This window comes from Cygnus olor, chromosome 9 (genome assembly GCF_009769625.2).
Source record: "Cygnus olor isolate bCygOlo1 chromosome 9, bCygOlo1.pri.v2, whole genome shotgun sequence".
Classification (NCBI taxonomy): domain Eukaryota; kingdom Metazoa; phylum Chordata; class Aves; order Anseriformes; family Anatidae; genus Cygnus; species Cygnus olor.
The window spans coordinates 19,713,548-19,728,511 of NC_049177.1; the positions used below are offsets into that span (position 1 = coordinate 19,713,548).

Here is a 14,964-nt window from a genome sequence, read left to right on the forward strand (position 1 = left end):
GTTAATTTGGGTCTAAAATTGGGTCCGTTTTTAATTGCATTGCTGGGATTCTGCATTCAGACTTAAAATAGTTGGCTACTCAATGTAAACAGGAACAAAAATGGATCTGCTGTTGTCTTATTCCAGTGCCTCAAAATACAATGTGTGTGTGTGTGTATAAATATAATTTGCAATAGGTCTAGAAAGTCCTACAAACTTTTCCCTGCTTGCAAGTGCTCTCAGTTTTCTTCCTGACAAAATGAGCTGTATTTTCAATGTCTGCTGCGGCATGCTTACAGGCTGCCTCTTTCTCAGCTGAATGTTGCTATTCTGAATAGGCAGACAAATTTGTTTCACCTGAGGTAGAAAATAATGTTTTGGATCTATTTTTGAATAACATTTTAGAAAGCTTAGCAGATTTAGGAGCTAGAGTTAAACCCCACGATCACTTGACAGAGCTATCCTATTCTTCTGACTGCCTTACGTAGTCTGAATAATACTTTTTGCTCTCATCTTTGTCCGCAGAGAGGTGGTGTACATAAATAACGCAAGTGGTTTTCCTTCTGTACTGCATGGGGTCATCAAATTTCTCTCTCTTCTTAATTGCAGTTCATGGGAAGGATATGATGGCAAAGGATTCATCATTTCTGTGATTACATAATGTAATATTCGGTTATAATAATTCAGTTAGTGTATTAACTGAATGAATTCCGTTAAAATCCGTGGAAAGGCAGCTTCACAGGCATCCTTGAGGGGGGATGCTCCTATCAGGAGGTGCGGCTGGCTTGAACGCCCAGGTCTGTGGTTCGTCTCAGCAGCTCCAGGTGTGGGGTCTGGAATAAGCATCCAAAGCCATCGTGCTCCAAAATGGATGCTCACCTACCAGCAGCAGGAGCTAAGTGCCCATTCTTGGCTTGTTCTTCTGCTATTTCAGCTATGTTTTGAAGAAGTTTTTGTTGTGGGTTTTCTGTGTGGTGTGTGTGAACCAGCACCTCCCAGAAAACCACTTGTCTGCATTTTCATAGCATACCCAAAACTCTATAAATTCTGTCCCTATTTCTGTTAATTTTATGCAGAAACCCTGTCAAGTGCCTTTCACTTCGTAATGTCAGGTTTTTTTCACCACGGAGAAGTGTAACTAAAAAATAACTTTAAATGAAAATAATCTTTTCCTTCTGCCGATAGTGTTTGCATGTTTGAAGACGAGCTGTTGCAGTTCCAAACTGATTTGGAACAGGAGAAACTAAAACGATAGAAACTGGGCCTTGATTTGGTGCCAGTTCGTTATCAACCAGGCCTTGTGAGGTTGATTGCAATGTTACAGCTACGGAGGGAAATTAGCTTATCAAATCTGGGCTCCGGTATTTATTCATAGCTATGGGAGACACTGATCCCCACAGCCATTGCTTGGATGAAATTCACTGATAATGGAAAATTTCACTTAGCTGGTTGAGCCCATCCTAATCCTGAAATGTTCTGAATGATCTGCTTAGGGTTTAAGTGTTTTTCAGCATATAAAAAAGGAAAAGCCCAGCAAGGTATGGATGGGACCACGTTCATCTTTCCTTACTTATCTCCTTCAGAAGTACCCTGCAGCTTTCCTGCTTACACGTGTGACAGTTATTAGGGAAAAAAAGAGCATACAATGGGTATAAAAATATCCCATGTGATGAAAGTGGCTTTGGATCCCAGCTGGTTTTGTGTTCTGTTTCTTTTTGCAGCTGGTTTTCTTTTCTCATTTTTGACTCCTCTAGGTTTTAATAGTTGTAGTCTTAGAGTGATTTTTTAAGATAAAAGGGAAACTTAGGAAATGAAAAAACATAGTCCTGTTGCCCAGAGAGCAAATGATGATTTTAATAATCCAGGATTCTCTTCGCTCCCTGTGGATTTGAAGGTGAACCAGCCAGGTGCAAAGTTATTTGCAGCTACGGTTGATTTCTTTGTAGCAGTAGTTTGGCGTGGATAAATCCATGAGAAATTAAACAGGTGGCACAGGGCCCCTGGTTTTGGGTGAATCTTAAGGCTAAGAGGAGGATTTTTTTCTTTTTTTTTACAAGACACAGTAAAAGAAGGAGCTGTAGAAGGATGTTCTATAAGAGGTGTTATTAAGAAGCCTGTGCTCCTGCAAGCTGATAAAAGGTGATACGATTTTATACCAAGAGGAAAGACAAGCAGCAGTGATTACTGTTTCATTTCAAGTCTGTCTTTCAGAGATTTCTTACTATTCCAAATTAATCTGCTATAAAACTGTAAAATGTACTAGTATCCACCAAAATGGGAGCTCGGATAATCTCTTGTTGAAGAGAGAGTCTGAAGTTTATTTAGGGAACGGTTTCTATGTAATTCTTTCTCTATTTCTGTTTCTTCTCCATGCCCAGATATATCCAAAACAATGAGTCCCGCTTCTCTTTCAGCAGAAGACTCGAGGCAATCCAGAGTGTATTGCCAGGATTTCTCTTGCCAGCTCTCCATCTACAGTGAGCCTCTCCAGCATGCTCTTTTTGTTTTTTTCCACTTTTTCTGTGGATAGTGTCAGGTGTCTGGAGAGAGAAGGGGAGGAGGACTGTTTTCAAGGCATGTCACAAAACTCAAACCAGAAGAAAACTCAGTGGAGTAGGCCATATTCTTAAAAATGTGACTGGCCACAGTGACTTTTGACCTCGTCTGAAAAGCTCAACGTAATCCAGTTTTGCCAGAGAAGTCCTGAATTACATGATTTTACAAAAGTGGCAGAGGAGTTCCCTGCTGGCTGGACTCAACTGCTGTTTTCCGTGCTAGAAGAGAACTGGAGAGGCCAGAGAGATGTCAGGATATGGCCGTATGTAAAGTACTCTTCCAGCTTGGGTAGCTGGCTGTCACCAGCTGATTTGACCTGAACAAGGGTGGTTTTGTGCAGGGTATCTTAAGCAGGTGCCTGCATCTTTCTGTTATTGATTAATAACAAGTATTGTTAGAGTTGTTGCTCTTCTAGTGGTGTAACTTTAGATCTAGTAGTATGTTGCAGTCTTACATTTCATAGCACGTTGCTTGCAGTACTAGCAGTTAAAGCTAGTCTCTGGATGGGAAATAATAAATTGAGATCCAAGGATTTCTTACTAGCATCACCTGGACAGTCACTCTTCCCTCCTCTGTGCTGCACAGGAACCTTAAGATACAGCCCTGTCAGTGTCCAACCTAGCTTCATACAGATGAATTACTTCATGCTACCTTTTTTTTCCCCCTCCCTGAATAGACTTCTGTAAGGAAAAACGTCTGTACCAGCTCATGTGATGTAATAAAGACTGAAAAAATACAGTATGACTTCTGTACGTATAGTTGCCTATAATGAGAGTTAGGTGTAAGGGTTTAATTTGGGAAAGCGCACAATAGGAGTATTGTAATTTAGCAGTGGTTGACATGTCTCTCACACTCAAAGTAGGTTGTACTATAAATATAGCCTCTTGTTTTGCAATTGACATTTTGCTAGTGGGTGGCTAATTGCTAATTTGAAGGGAAATAGACCAGAGATCTAATATTAATAACTAATTAATAGTTATGCGGATATTTTAAGTCTATTTTTCTGCTTATTTATAGGCATATATTATTCATGTGCTGTGTATCCTTCTTTGCATATACATGTTTTATTCTGAAATTTTTGCTTCGGTAACGTTCAAGCCTATGTGCTTTTGCAAGCAAAATCTGGAATGCAAAGGCAAGTCGGTCATAGATCTCAAAACCACTTTCAGAGGAGGATGATTTGGAAGTATGAGAGTGGCACTTAAGGAAACATTTTTAAGAAAAGCCTTCCTCTTGAACCAAGGCCTGAGAGGAAGGCCAACAATGTGTTTGCCTGCCTCGTATCATCTTAAATTGTGATTACTAAATCAGCATCGGTACCGTCTGTTTTCCTGAGTATAAAGTAAAATGTAGGGAAATTCTTAGGCCTCTGTTGAAAGCGGATAGCTCGTACACAGACTGGAGAGGAGTAAAAAGAGAGAGGCAGCTCACGAGAAGCTTGGTTGAGAGCAGAGAGCAGCAACATTGGCTCAGGTAGGTGAACGTGGCCGGTCTGCACCTCTCCTGCCTGTTCCCCTGGCCTCCCATCATCTCTGTCCCACCTACACTGGGCTGCAAATTAATGACCACTGCTGTGATTCTAGCCTTTTAATGAAGTCTTCATTTGTAGTAGGGTGGAAAGATTACGTGAGAGGTGCATTGTACTTTGCATGTGCCTGATATTTTCAAATCTGTTTTGTCACACACCCAAACAACTCTAAACGCGTTCCTCTAAATGTGGTGGAGCAGTTGCTGGGCTCTGCCTGCTGGCAGCAGAGTTTGTGTCGTGTTTGTATCTCGTCCCTCTTGCTAGTAACTGCTGTCAGCACTCAAGCGAGTAACTCGCAAGGAACAAAAGTTGCTTCCCCACTATCTATGGAGTTCACGTTACTCATTTTGCTAGCTGTCCTAGGAGATTTAAGCTGTGTCCTAGAAAGCATTTGCTATTGCTGGATTAAAACCTTGCTGGCTGCTATCTGCAAGACTCACGTGTTAAAGGCGGCATCAGAGGGGCCTATGACAGCACGCTACATCTTCTCTGTTAAGGTTTCCTCAGCATTTGTTGCAAGTATGAGGATAAACCTATCATTAGTGCCAAACTTGTAATAAGTAGATGTACTTCTCTGCCTTTTCGATATGCTATACATTTGAGGGTAGCGTGCTGCAGCTGGTCGCTTGCTGTAGTACGTGCTTGAAGGTAGCGGTGGTGTGGGACTCGGAGCTTCTGCAGCCTTCCTGGCCTCTGCCAGCACCCTTGGGCGGGGGATGAACGGCCTGCCCCGTCCCCCAGGCCTGCCCCGTCCCCCAGGCCTGCCCCTACACGCGCTGCACTGCAGCTCGCGGTGTCTGGTTGTGAAAGAAACAACTGGGGACAGAATTACGCCACTATCTAGGATTCTCAACAGCATGCTTCTTACTTGCATTTTCTTCCAGATATATGAAAATCTCAATTGTTTTTTTCTGGCTCTAACGCCGTGTGTGACACAGCTCTGGGCAGGGACCCAAGCAGAAGCAACTTGTGGCGTTACTGACATGGGGCGCATAGTGGGGAGGAAAGGTGTCCGAAGCACTGCTTTCAGGTCCCACCACTTCGAGAAGTGCTGAAGGTTCAATTACTCTACATGTGCAAAGTGTTGTTGGTGCTTGTCCGATTCACAGCGGACTTCTTAGGAGTGGCTGGCACTGCCAAAGGCCCTCATGGCACTGGTGACGGGAGCTGTGTGTAAAGGCAGATAACAAGGCACAAATTTAAATGCTGCAGGAGACTGGTCAAGGATTTATTTTGCACTTTTTTGACCCTGTATGCTTTTGTGACTCTTGTATTAGAGTGCTTTTTTTTTTCAGTTCCATGTGATTCCAGGAATACTGTATTTATGTATCTGCTTACTGCGTATGGTCCTGCGATTAGTATAGACCTTGATTTCAGTCAGTCATGAGGTACACATTTAAAATCTGTCTATAAATCTTGGCAGATCAAGATTCTGAAGTAATATTTTAATATCTGTAACAGGTTAAAAATTCACAAAATTTCTCTTGTGTTTCAAGTGATGACTTGAATATTTTCCAGTCTGCTAAGAAGCATATCTGAGTCTGGGAAACTCTGCTTGTCCATGTAATATTTGCTTGCTAATCTCTTCTATCAAAAATAGTACAGCATATTTGTCAAAGTACTAATATAGCAGGCCACAACACTTGAAGGATCTTGAAAATTATCTGTATGCCAGTTCTGGTAATGAAATGAAAGCATTTGTCAAATACCGTGCTCTAGGAATATCGATCAATGATTTCTGTACAAAGTTCTCTTGCTTTGAAGTGCCACTGAACTAGTGGCAGCAGCAATATCTAGGATCTTCATGTGCCCTGTGAAAGATTGCAAAGACATTAAATAGTCTGATTTTTTGGAAGTAAGTTCTTGAGTAACTGTTACAACTAAGTTTCAAGGTAGGAGACTTTTTAATGTCTGGGTTTCCTCTTTGTTTTGCATGTATGTATTGAAATATGTTCTTCCATATGAATGAATTTTTTACCTGTTCCCTTGATTTTTATTTTTTTTAATTTCTAGTGTTCCGTAAATACTTAAATACATGTGTCTTCAGCTTCTACAGGTCTCAGTATGGTATTTTCCTGGAGAAACATTTAACTTTTTGAATAGCACCAAAGATTAGTGTCTGTTTGCAAACGTTTTTTTCATCTCAAATTACTGAAGGCCCTTTGAGTGTGAAAATGAAGTAATAGGGCTTTCCACAAACATAAGTATTTTTCCATGTAATTGGGAGATGTTTTGAAATACTGTCTTTAGGCCTTTACAGCCAAGAAACCAATTACAGGCATGGTTAAAAAGTGATAGCGTGTATTAGTCAGTTTATAACAAGATTCCAATAATGTAAAATTGCTGTGTGACAAATTAGTTTGTATAGATTTTGACAGTTGTTGCCTTTAATAAACTAACTTGTTAAGCAATATGCAGCTGCAGTGTTTCCAAAATTGGAGAAAAATAGGCTATGTTTCCATGTCAAAATCTTTTCCATAAAGCGGGGCCACGAGAATGGGTAAGCCTGTTCTAAATTGTTGGGTTACTTTGTGAACTGGTCTGTCGCAAGATGATTTTGTCTCAGTAAGCAGATGACCCGAAGATTATAAAGAGCTACTTTTAAAACTTTGGCACCTTCTTCTCTCAATAAGTATTCTGTTACTTCTGACAAATGTAATCTTTGGGCTTGGCATTTAGTAAACCAAGGTTTTCTGTTTTTTCCATGTGATTTATGAATAAACAGTGATTAGATTAATGTTGCCTGTTCATTTTCACCACAGACCTGAGCCAAGAACTTAATTTGTGTCTCCTGAGACAGTGGAATAACTATGTTGTAACTCTATATGACTATTGAATTGCAACTCTGAAATCCAAGAGTTGCTTTCCCTCCATTAAAGTGTTACTGGAATGCTATAAAATAATGCAAAATCTGCAAAAGTTCTAGAAAACCTACTACTCAATCCGTAGCTTTCGTGTGCTTTCATATCCTGAGCTATGTTCCAGTTGCAGGTTTGAAAACCCCTGTGGCTGGCAAATGACGCTTGTATCTGTCTACCTTAGTAAGTCTCTATTTTTGGTGATATGGATATTAATTAGATAACTCGCTTTCAGTCCAATTTAGAACTAAGTCACACTATTTTTATACGCGTATAAGCAAATTAAACCCCAGTTTGAGGTCTGTTCTCCATCCCTGAAGTGCCACTTTATTCCCTTCCACACTTGATGGACTGCTGGCGTAATGTATAGACTGAGTATGAATATATTCCCCATGATTCCTAGGAAAGGAAGTAAGATTTCTGGCATTGGCTCTTCCTTTTTGGAAGGAAGCAAGGCTCTTCCAAGGCATGGTAGTTGCTCAGCAGTTTGGCTCTAACCTGCTCACAGTCCAAGAACATTAAAGGCAGATCTCACTTACACATGTCCTTGTCTGCTGTCACAAGCGGTGCTTGTACTTTTTTCCAGGGAGAATGTGGTGGCACTGACTTAATAGGGGTGATTGGAAAGATGGAAGGTGCTACTTTGCAGCTTTTTTAAAAAAATCATTATTATTTTTAGTTTTTATCTTTATTTGTGGTGTGGGTGAACCTCTTGTGAATTCAGAGGCAGGCACAAAGTATTCACTGGCCTTTTGCTTTGGGAATGGTGATAGTGATGCGGGTTGCTGCTCTAAGATAAGTTGCTAGAGATTGTGCAAAATGGCAAGAAGAAAAAATATTTTTGAAGGCTGCATTTTCAGTAAAAAGAGATGTAAGCTCACGAGATCATTTTTAATGAGTATGTGAAGCAGCTCCAGTAGCATTTGCAAGACCATCCATGAAACAATGCAAGTGGAAGCAACCTTTAAAAATAAATAAATACTTTTGACCTTTTGCCCAGTTCAGTTAAAAAGGAAAAAAAAAATCCCCATGTTTGATTTTTCACTAAGAATGTACATATAAAACTTGATGGCTTTAACCCAAATAGTTTGAATTATGATCAGGCTAAAGAATTGGAATAACTTAAAAAGAAAGAATGAGAACTTCAACATCTTGTTTCCAAAATAGTCAGACCAAGTAACTATATGCAATCCCATGAAAACTATAAGCAATGCACATCAGTTCCTTGGGGGCGTGCTACAGAATACCAAAGGAAAAGAAGAAAGGGGGGAGAAAAGGGTAGGAAGAGAGCCCGTCTTCCATGCATAGAGAGTGCTGGGTAATAGGAAATGAAAGCCACTCTAAGTTCTTTATTTCTTGGGTTGCTTTTATTTTTGTTTGAAAGACGTCTCATATGAAGATTGCACGATGCAATACAGCTCAAAAACCTGTCTGCTAAATATATGCACCCATTAAAGCACATAGAGATGTGCGTACTGCTCCCTGGTGTACCTTCAGCAGCTATTCAAGTGTAAGATGCTCTGAGCACCATCAGTGGACTCTGAAAATATCATGTACAATGGTATATGGCTTTTTAAACGGGTGAATTACGGAAATGACAGTGGATAAGGAAGGGGAGATGTGTTGACTTGGGATGTTGCCTTGAGGTAGTTAGGGCAGAACATCAATGTTTTACAGATAAAGATCTTAGACTTCATTGTTTCATTTTCAGAACCTGGAATAACTGTTTTGCTAACAAATAATGTTTAATAGTACTGTAATACTTAAAAATATAATACTGTTGAAGCTTTGCTTGTCTGTAGCATTTTAATCCATGTCTAGTTTATCATCTTTAGGGCAAATGTTGGCTGTTTGGACTACAAGGTGGATAAAATTTTCCTGGGGGGTTTTACTGAAGTATGATTACCGACCCATGGACTTCGAGACTTAAAATAATCTAAATTCCCTGCCTGCATTTTTCCAGTACCTGAGCGTCTTGCCGAATTGATGGCTCTGGCATGAGCCTGAAATTTGGTGTGTACATGCCGGAGGATTCTTGCAGCGGGGTCTCGCTGGGCACAGGTGCGGTTGGACCTCCCCGACCACGCCGTAAACTCTGCTAGCCGTGGAAGCAGCCCGTGCTGGTGGGGCCGTAATCTCCGGAGAGGTGGGCAGGGGGCACGGCTCGTGCCGTGGCTCCCCAGCACGTCCCACTGCTGCTGCCAGCCCCGTCAGCTCCGTCCCCTGTGCTGCAACACGCGTGCAAGGGGTTGGGTGGATCACGCGGCAACCCAGCCTACATTAAAACCTTTTCTGTGTTTTTTATTTCAACTTGGATAACATTTCAAGTGGTTGCCCTGGTCACTGAAGGCTCACCAAGCCCCGCATTGGTCCCGGCACGCTTCTACCATTCAGCAGCGTTAGGGCTGTTAATGGCTTTGGAGTCTTGCTTGCTGTGATGGGTGTTCCTTCTCGCTCCTGAAATTGCTAAGTCTGCTGTTGTCAAGAAAATGTCATTTTTATCACGCTTACTTTGTGATTAAAAATGCTATTCAGTAACTTGTGATCTTAAAATTCTGCTATAAATGATGTATTGTCAGTTTAACTTCTGATACTTTGTGCTGTTTGGAAGCTGGGGAGTTACAGCAAAATATTTAATATTTAGCAGTGAGTGCAATCATACTAAAAAACTGAACAGATTTACTTTTGTTTTGTGGAGCAATTCTAAGATGCTGACGTGAATTTTTCAACCCAAGAGATTGGTTTTCTCAAAGCCACCTCGCCTATTATTTTTTTTTCCTCCTCATTCCTCCTCCCCAGGTATGGCAAAAAAAGGAGTCTGTAGTGCTGTTTGCAGGGACAAAATGAAGAAACAAGTCGCGTCTTTATAGACGAACCAGCCTTTATTTAGTGAATGCATTACTTGAATTTCAGTTTCTCTGCTGGTGACATTTGTTGGTTGGATGGTCTTTGAAATAGAGGGATTAGAGGGAATAAGTGCTAGTGAGCAGATCAAATGTCTCGGTGATGACATTTTGGTTTTGTGCAGATGGAGGGAAAATCAGACCAAGAGTAATGCTGTGCTCGTAGGACAACCTAAAAATAAGGCCTCATTCATGCGTTGAGCCCTCTGAAAATCCAAAATGCACACATTGCTCTAAGTTCGAGAGTTAGGTTTTTATTCAATATCAGTTTATATGATACATTTTTTCTGTACACAAGCATTTCATTGCCTTAGCAGCATTCTTTGTTACAGCCATGCTTATCACACAGAAAGAAAACAACATCAAATACTATTAGCAGGCACTCCAGTGGGGAAGAAAGCAGTAAACAATACTACGTAAAAGTGGATAATTTCTCTCTCCCTGATGGGACACATTCAATTTATAAAATGTGCATCAATACTTTTTATGAGCACATCATTTACCATTTTTTCTTTTTTTTCCTAAGTGTGCATGATCAAAACAAATAAAACACACAGGTAGTTGTTTGTTTGTTTGTTTGTTTAGATGCATTTTTAACAAACAAATTTCTTTTTTTTATTATTAAAAGAAAAATTACATTGACTAAAGAATCCTAATTCTAATAGCAGTAAGGATTTCAATTATAATTCATGGAAGAGGAGAATCTGTAACCGAAATTGCTGCCCAAAAGCTTGGGAGGGTTGCAAACAACATTTTAAGAGAGAAACTTGGTCTAGTTTGGGTGGCTATATTCTTTTAATTTAGAGAAATGCAAGACACTTTTTTCCCTATATTTCTTTCAGTTAGCAGAACTTAAAAAGGTGGTGGGGAAAAAAACCAAGGCACGATGAAATGGGTAACTATGTGCCAGCTCCTGAAAGCCAGGAGGTGGTTCTGGAGCATGGGTACGTGGCTCCAGGCTGAGCCAGGAGCACGCCCTAGTGGCAGGCTGACCCAGCCTGGCGCTGTGATACGCGGTCATGCAGCCTGCTGGATGCTAACTACTTCAACTAAAATAGTGGATTTTTAACAGGTTTTTGTTTATTTGTTCATTTTTTAATTTACCACATCTGTTGCTGACCTCTGCCAAAACAAACACAGTGTATTTACATTATGCATCATCATGTTTGTTAGTAGTAGTCTGATAAAATACCTGCTCTAATTAATTTTGAAATGTGGAAGTAATATCTATCAACTTTTTGTATAGTTTTTAAATGTACAGATATTTTAAGCTGCAGAGAGAAAGACCATGATCACGAATTCTTACCCTGTGAGCATTTTCATAACAGATACCATCATTACGGTTGATGTTTAGCGTCACGTAAAATGTTGGGTTCTCAAAATCATCCATGTCTTCAAATTGTTTTCTGTTCTTGTCCTCACAGGCTGTTGTTCTTTTTTGTTTGTTTGTTTTTGGGCATGTTTTTAGCTGTTCCATTCCTCCCCAACTTTTAGGTTTTCAGGGTTTTTTGTTTGGTTGGTTTTGCTCATTTGTTTTTTGTTTCTTCCTCCAGATTCCCTGAAGTATTTCTAGCAAGGAATCTTGTAGGAAAGAGAAATAAAAGACAACTCATGTAACTGCAAACCAATTCACAGCATTACTGTGGAAAGAACATTTGAAGACTAAATATAGCAAGGGAAATCCCACCCAGTGATGTGCTTCATTTCACCGCATCATTTGGTAGGAATACAATGAAAGGTGAAGTTTTTATCCTACGTGTTACAAATCCTATACACGTCACTAACTTAATCTTAAAAAAATAAAAGCAGAAAGGGTAGTGACCCTGTTCTTTCTCTGTGATGTGTAAGGCTTTGCAGGACACGTAATAAATTTTACTGTATTTATTAATTTGAAACCTGCTAAAATTGTTTCCAGGATAAGTACATTTTGGGGGATTCTCTGGTGATGCCGAGGTAGGCAGCTGCTGGGGTCTGTCTGAGGGCTGCTGGCGCTGCTCAGTCATTCTCAGATCCCTGCTCGGTTGGACCCTGCCTTGAAGTTGTGCTGTGCGCCCTCTCAGCCCTCTCCATCCTGTGGCAAATTAGTTAACTGTAAACAGATTTCCTGTCGTTGTTGTAGGGGAGGCTAATAGAGCAGTAAGTTTGTGGTGCTGTGTACGTTGTTTTTATGTACGCTCTGCGGGGAATTGTCGAGAGGGAAGGAATTCCTCTTAAACTGGCTTCTGTTCGGTGGGGTCACGCTGCTTCCTTTGGGGCCTCCTTGTTTCTCCTATTTGGCATCATTTGGGGGGTAATATTAATTAGTTACTTGAAACAGTATTTACAATGAATGAGTGATAAATGCTTAATGCAAATGCCAAATGCAGAAAGTTCAAAGCGTGTAAATATTGAAACTTGGTGCTGCCTCCTGATAGTGGAACCAGCGGGGTCGGCATCCCCTTTTGATGATCTTCTGGACTATAGTTCATCTTGGAGTTAAAATTTTATAACTGTTTTAAACTTTGCTGCTGATTTTTAATTTTTTAAATTCAATTTTAGCAATAGAGTTGATACGTATAATTAAGTTTGCAGAAAGTGATCAAAGCAGTGTGTAATAGCCTAGCAGAGAATTAAACCTACATATATATAGGTTGGGACCTCTTTTTGCTTCTCTTGGCCTGTGTCTCTAAGTGTTGCTACCAAGAGGGACCAGGACACTTTTCAAATCCAGGCTGGTGGATTGGGGTGTTTTTGTAAGAAACGGCAGGGTCAGTAATGAGTAAACTGACTTTTCTTGTTCAGAAGCGGGTGATCTCAGTCAGCATTTACTTCTCATCCCTCTAGGTCCTAGCATTTGTTTCTCAGTCTGAAAAGGAGAACCATTAATGTGTGAAAACAAATGCTGAAGTCTCTCTGTACCTTGAGGAGCGGTGACGTTCCCCTTCTCACATCTGCAGCTCTTGTTACTTCCAAGGCTGTCCCGCCAGCTGGGGGGGCGCAGAAAGAAGAGCAGATCCTGGATTACTTGAATCTCTGGGGAATTTAAATACGGAAAAGGAACATTAGCGTATTCTGCAGTTCCTTGGTCAAAACAAGCAAAAAAAAATTCCGATGTTATTAAACTTGTAACAGACTAAATAATGGAGGGTTTCTTAGTGATTGTTTTGAAAGTGATGTAAAGTTTTAATGATACGTGTTGTTTAAGGCATGAGTTGCCTTTCTTGGTTTTAGTCCTTGTTTTAATGTTTTAAGGAGGTCTTTGGGAAGTTTTGCTGTTATCTGTGATATATTTTGTGAGCCTTTGTGGCTGGAGTTCAGTATTTAAAAAATAGTTTGCTGTTTTCCCGATCTTCTTCCATCTTGGGGCAAGGTTTTCTGTTTTGCTAAGAATGATCTGATTCAAACAGCAGGTTTGGGATACGTGGCTGCTGCTGCTGCTGTGCCCGGACAGTGTTACTGCACCCTTACCTTCAAGCCTTTCTCGAAATCCCATAATTTCTGTAAGATTACAGATGAAATCATTATAAAGCAATGAATATCCGTGGTAGGAACCGCTGTGTTAAGTGAATGCACGATCAGTAATTGTTCTGATCACAGGTGTATGAGGTACTTAACTCCTAGGGAGCATTTAAGCTTTGAAGTCACTTGTGGAAATTAACTCCATGAGGGTTTTGTAAGGATTCTCTCATATTTCATGCTCTTCTTAATTTGTTGATTTTAAACTCAGGTCCAGGATAGTCAATTCTGAAAAACACTGGATGGTTTGATCGTGGCCTTGTGATTCCTGTTTTTCATCTTGCTGTTGAAACGTTTTAGTTGTATACTTCAGCTAGCACTGGAAAAGCTACCACATCAATACTTAGCAGTTTGTAAACTTTAATCTGGATTCTCATAAAGCTCCCATTTGTCAATATGAGCAGCCAAAAAGAACAGAAATTCCATTACAGCTAATGCTCTGTTCTGTGCTAGGGTTTTGTTTTCAACTAAGGGTGAGAAGAAAATAGAGTTGAAACTGTGCCTATAAATTTTTTTTTAACATGTTCCATGTAAGTAATCCGAAGATGGTCTTTAATTTTTGTTCGTTTATTTTGTTATGTAAACATATGTTGTAATCCATAGGAAACTGAATGTTGTTTTAATGCTTTCAGTAGAAAGACTGGTAGAAAAATAGCTTTTATCCTTTTTTCATCCGTTAAAATAAATATTGATAGAAACTATCATAATATGGTTTGTGTTACAGGTGGTGTAATACCAAGGGCTGTACTGCTGCCACATCACAATATTGTGGGGTTTCAGAGAGTAGTTCTGGTAAGGACACTCAATGATTTATCTATTTATTTGTCATAAAAGTGGACTGATAATTTGGTACAATTTAGTATTAGTAATTACAGTTACATGCGTTTACAGTATTTGTTAGGTGTCAGTTTTTGCAGTCCACTGAATCTCTACATTAAGCCGCCTTTTCCTCAACAGTATTTTAACAGCTCCTCTTGGAGCTGTTACTGTCTAATGTGTAAATCCATATTCATTTTATTGAGAGTTGTTACAATATAACACATCAATTCACAGCATGGAAATATTAATAAATAGACCTTTTGACGAAACATCTTGTAAAAGCTGTATTGTCTACTTGATATGTGGATCATTAGTGTGTATCAACAACAACAACAAAAAAGGCAAAAGTTACTGGGGTTTCATTGTTGTATGGGTTTGGTGGTGTGTTTTATTTTTTCTTCTTCCAAGTACTAACGTGTTGGCTTCCTAAAGGAAAATATGAGTGTGTAGTTCAGAGGGCAAATATCCAGACTGTGTGCTGTTATCAGTCTCTTTTTAAGTTTAATGTATAGTAATGATTTTGCAATTGTTTGCTCAAAATGTATGTAACTGTAATCCCTCTATCACTCCTCTAGACTTTGCATACTTTTCTTAAACGTACTTTCTTATCTTCAGTCTCCTCTCTCCTACATGGCTAGAGTTGCAAGGCAGACGAGATTACCTTACTTCTTCTACTAAAGGGAAAATTCATTCTGAACCCGTCTAGCGACAGCAGTGCTTACGCATTGTGCAAGAGCACAATTGAGTATTTGTTCTTTCAGCAGCAGCTAGCTGATACTGCGTTTGTATCTGTAGAATTGTTAATATATGCTGTAATTTAACAAAT

At 39.9% G+C, this 14,964-nt stretch overlaps 1 protein-coding gene across 12 annotated transcripts in view; it reads left to right on the top strand.

The window, feature by feature from the left end:
• The window catches only part of TBL1XR1 (TBL1X receptor 1), a 108,625-nt gene that overhangs the window by 58,914 nt on the left and 34,747 nt on the right, over positions 1-14,964 (top strand). For 6 of the 12 annotated variants that reach the window (XM_040567709.1, XM_040567714.1, XM_040567710.1 and 3 more), the window contains exon 3: positions 14,044-14,111. The exons of the other annotated variants lie outside the window; for them this stretch is intronic. The gene's annotated coding sequence lies outside the window, so the exon portion shown is untranslated. The remainder of the gene's footprint in view (positions 1-14,043; positions 14,112-14,964) is intronic. 12 annotated transcript variants of the gene reach the window in all.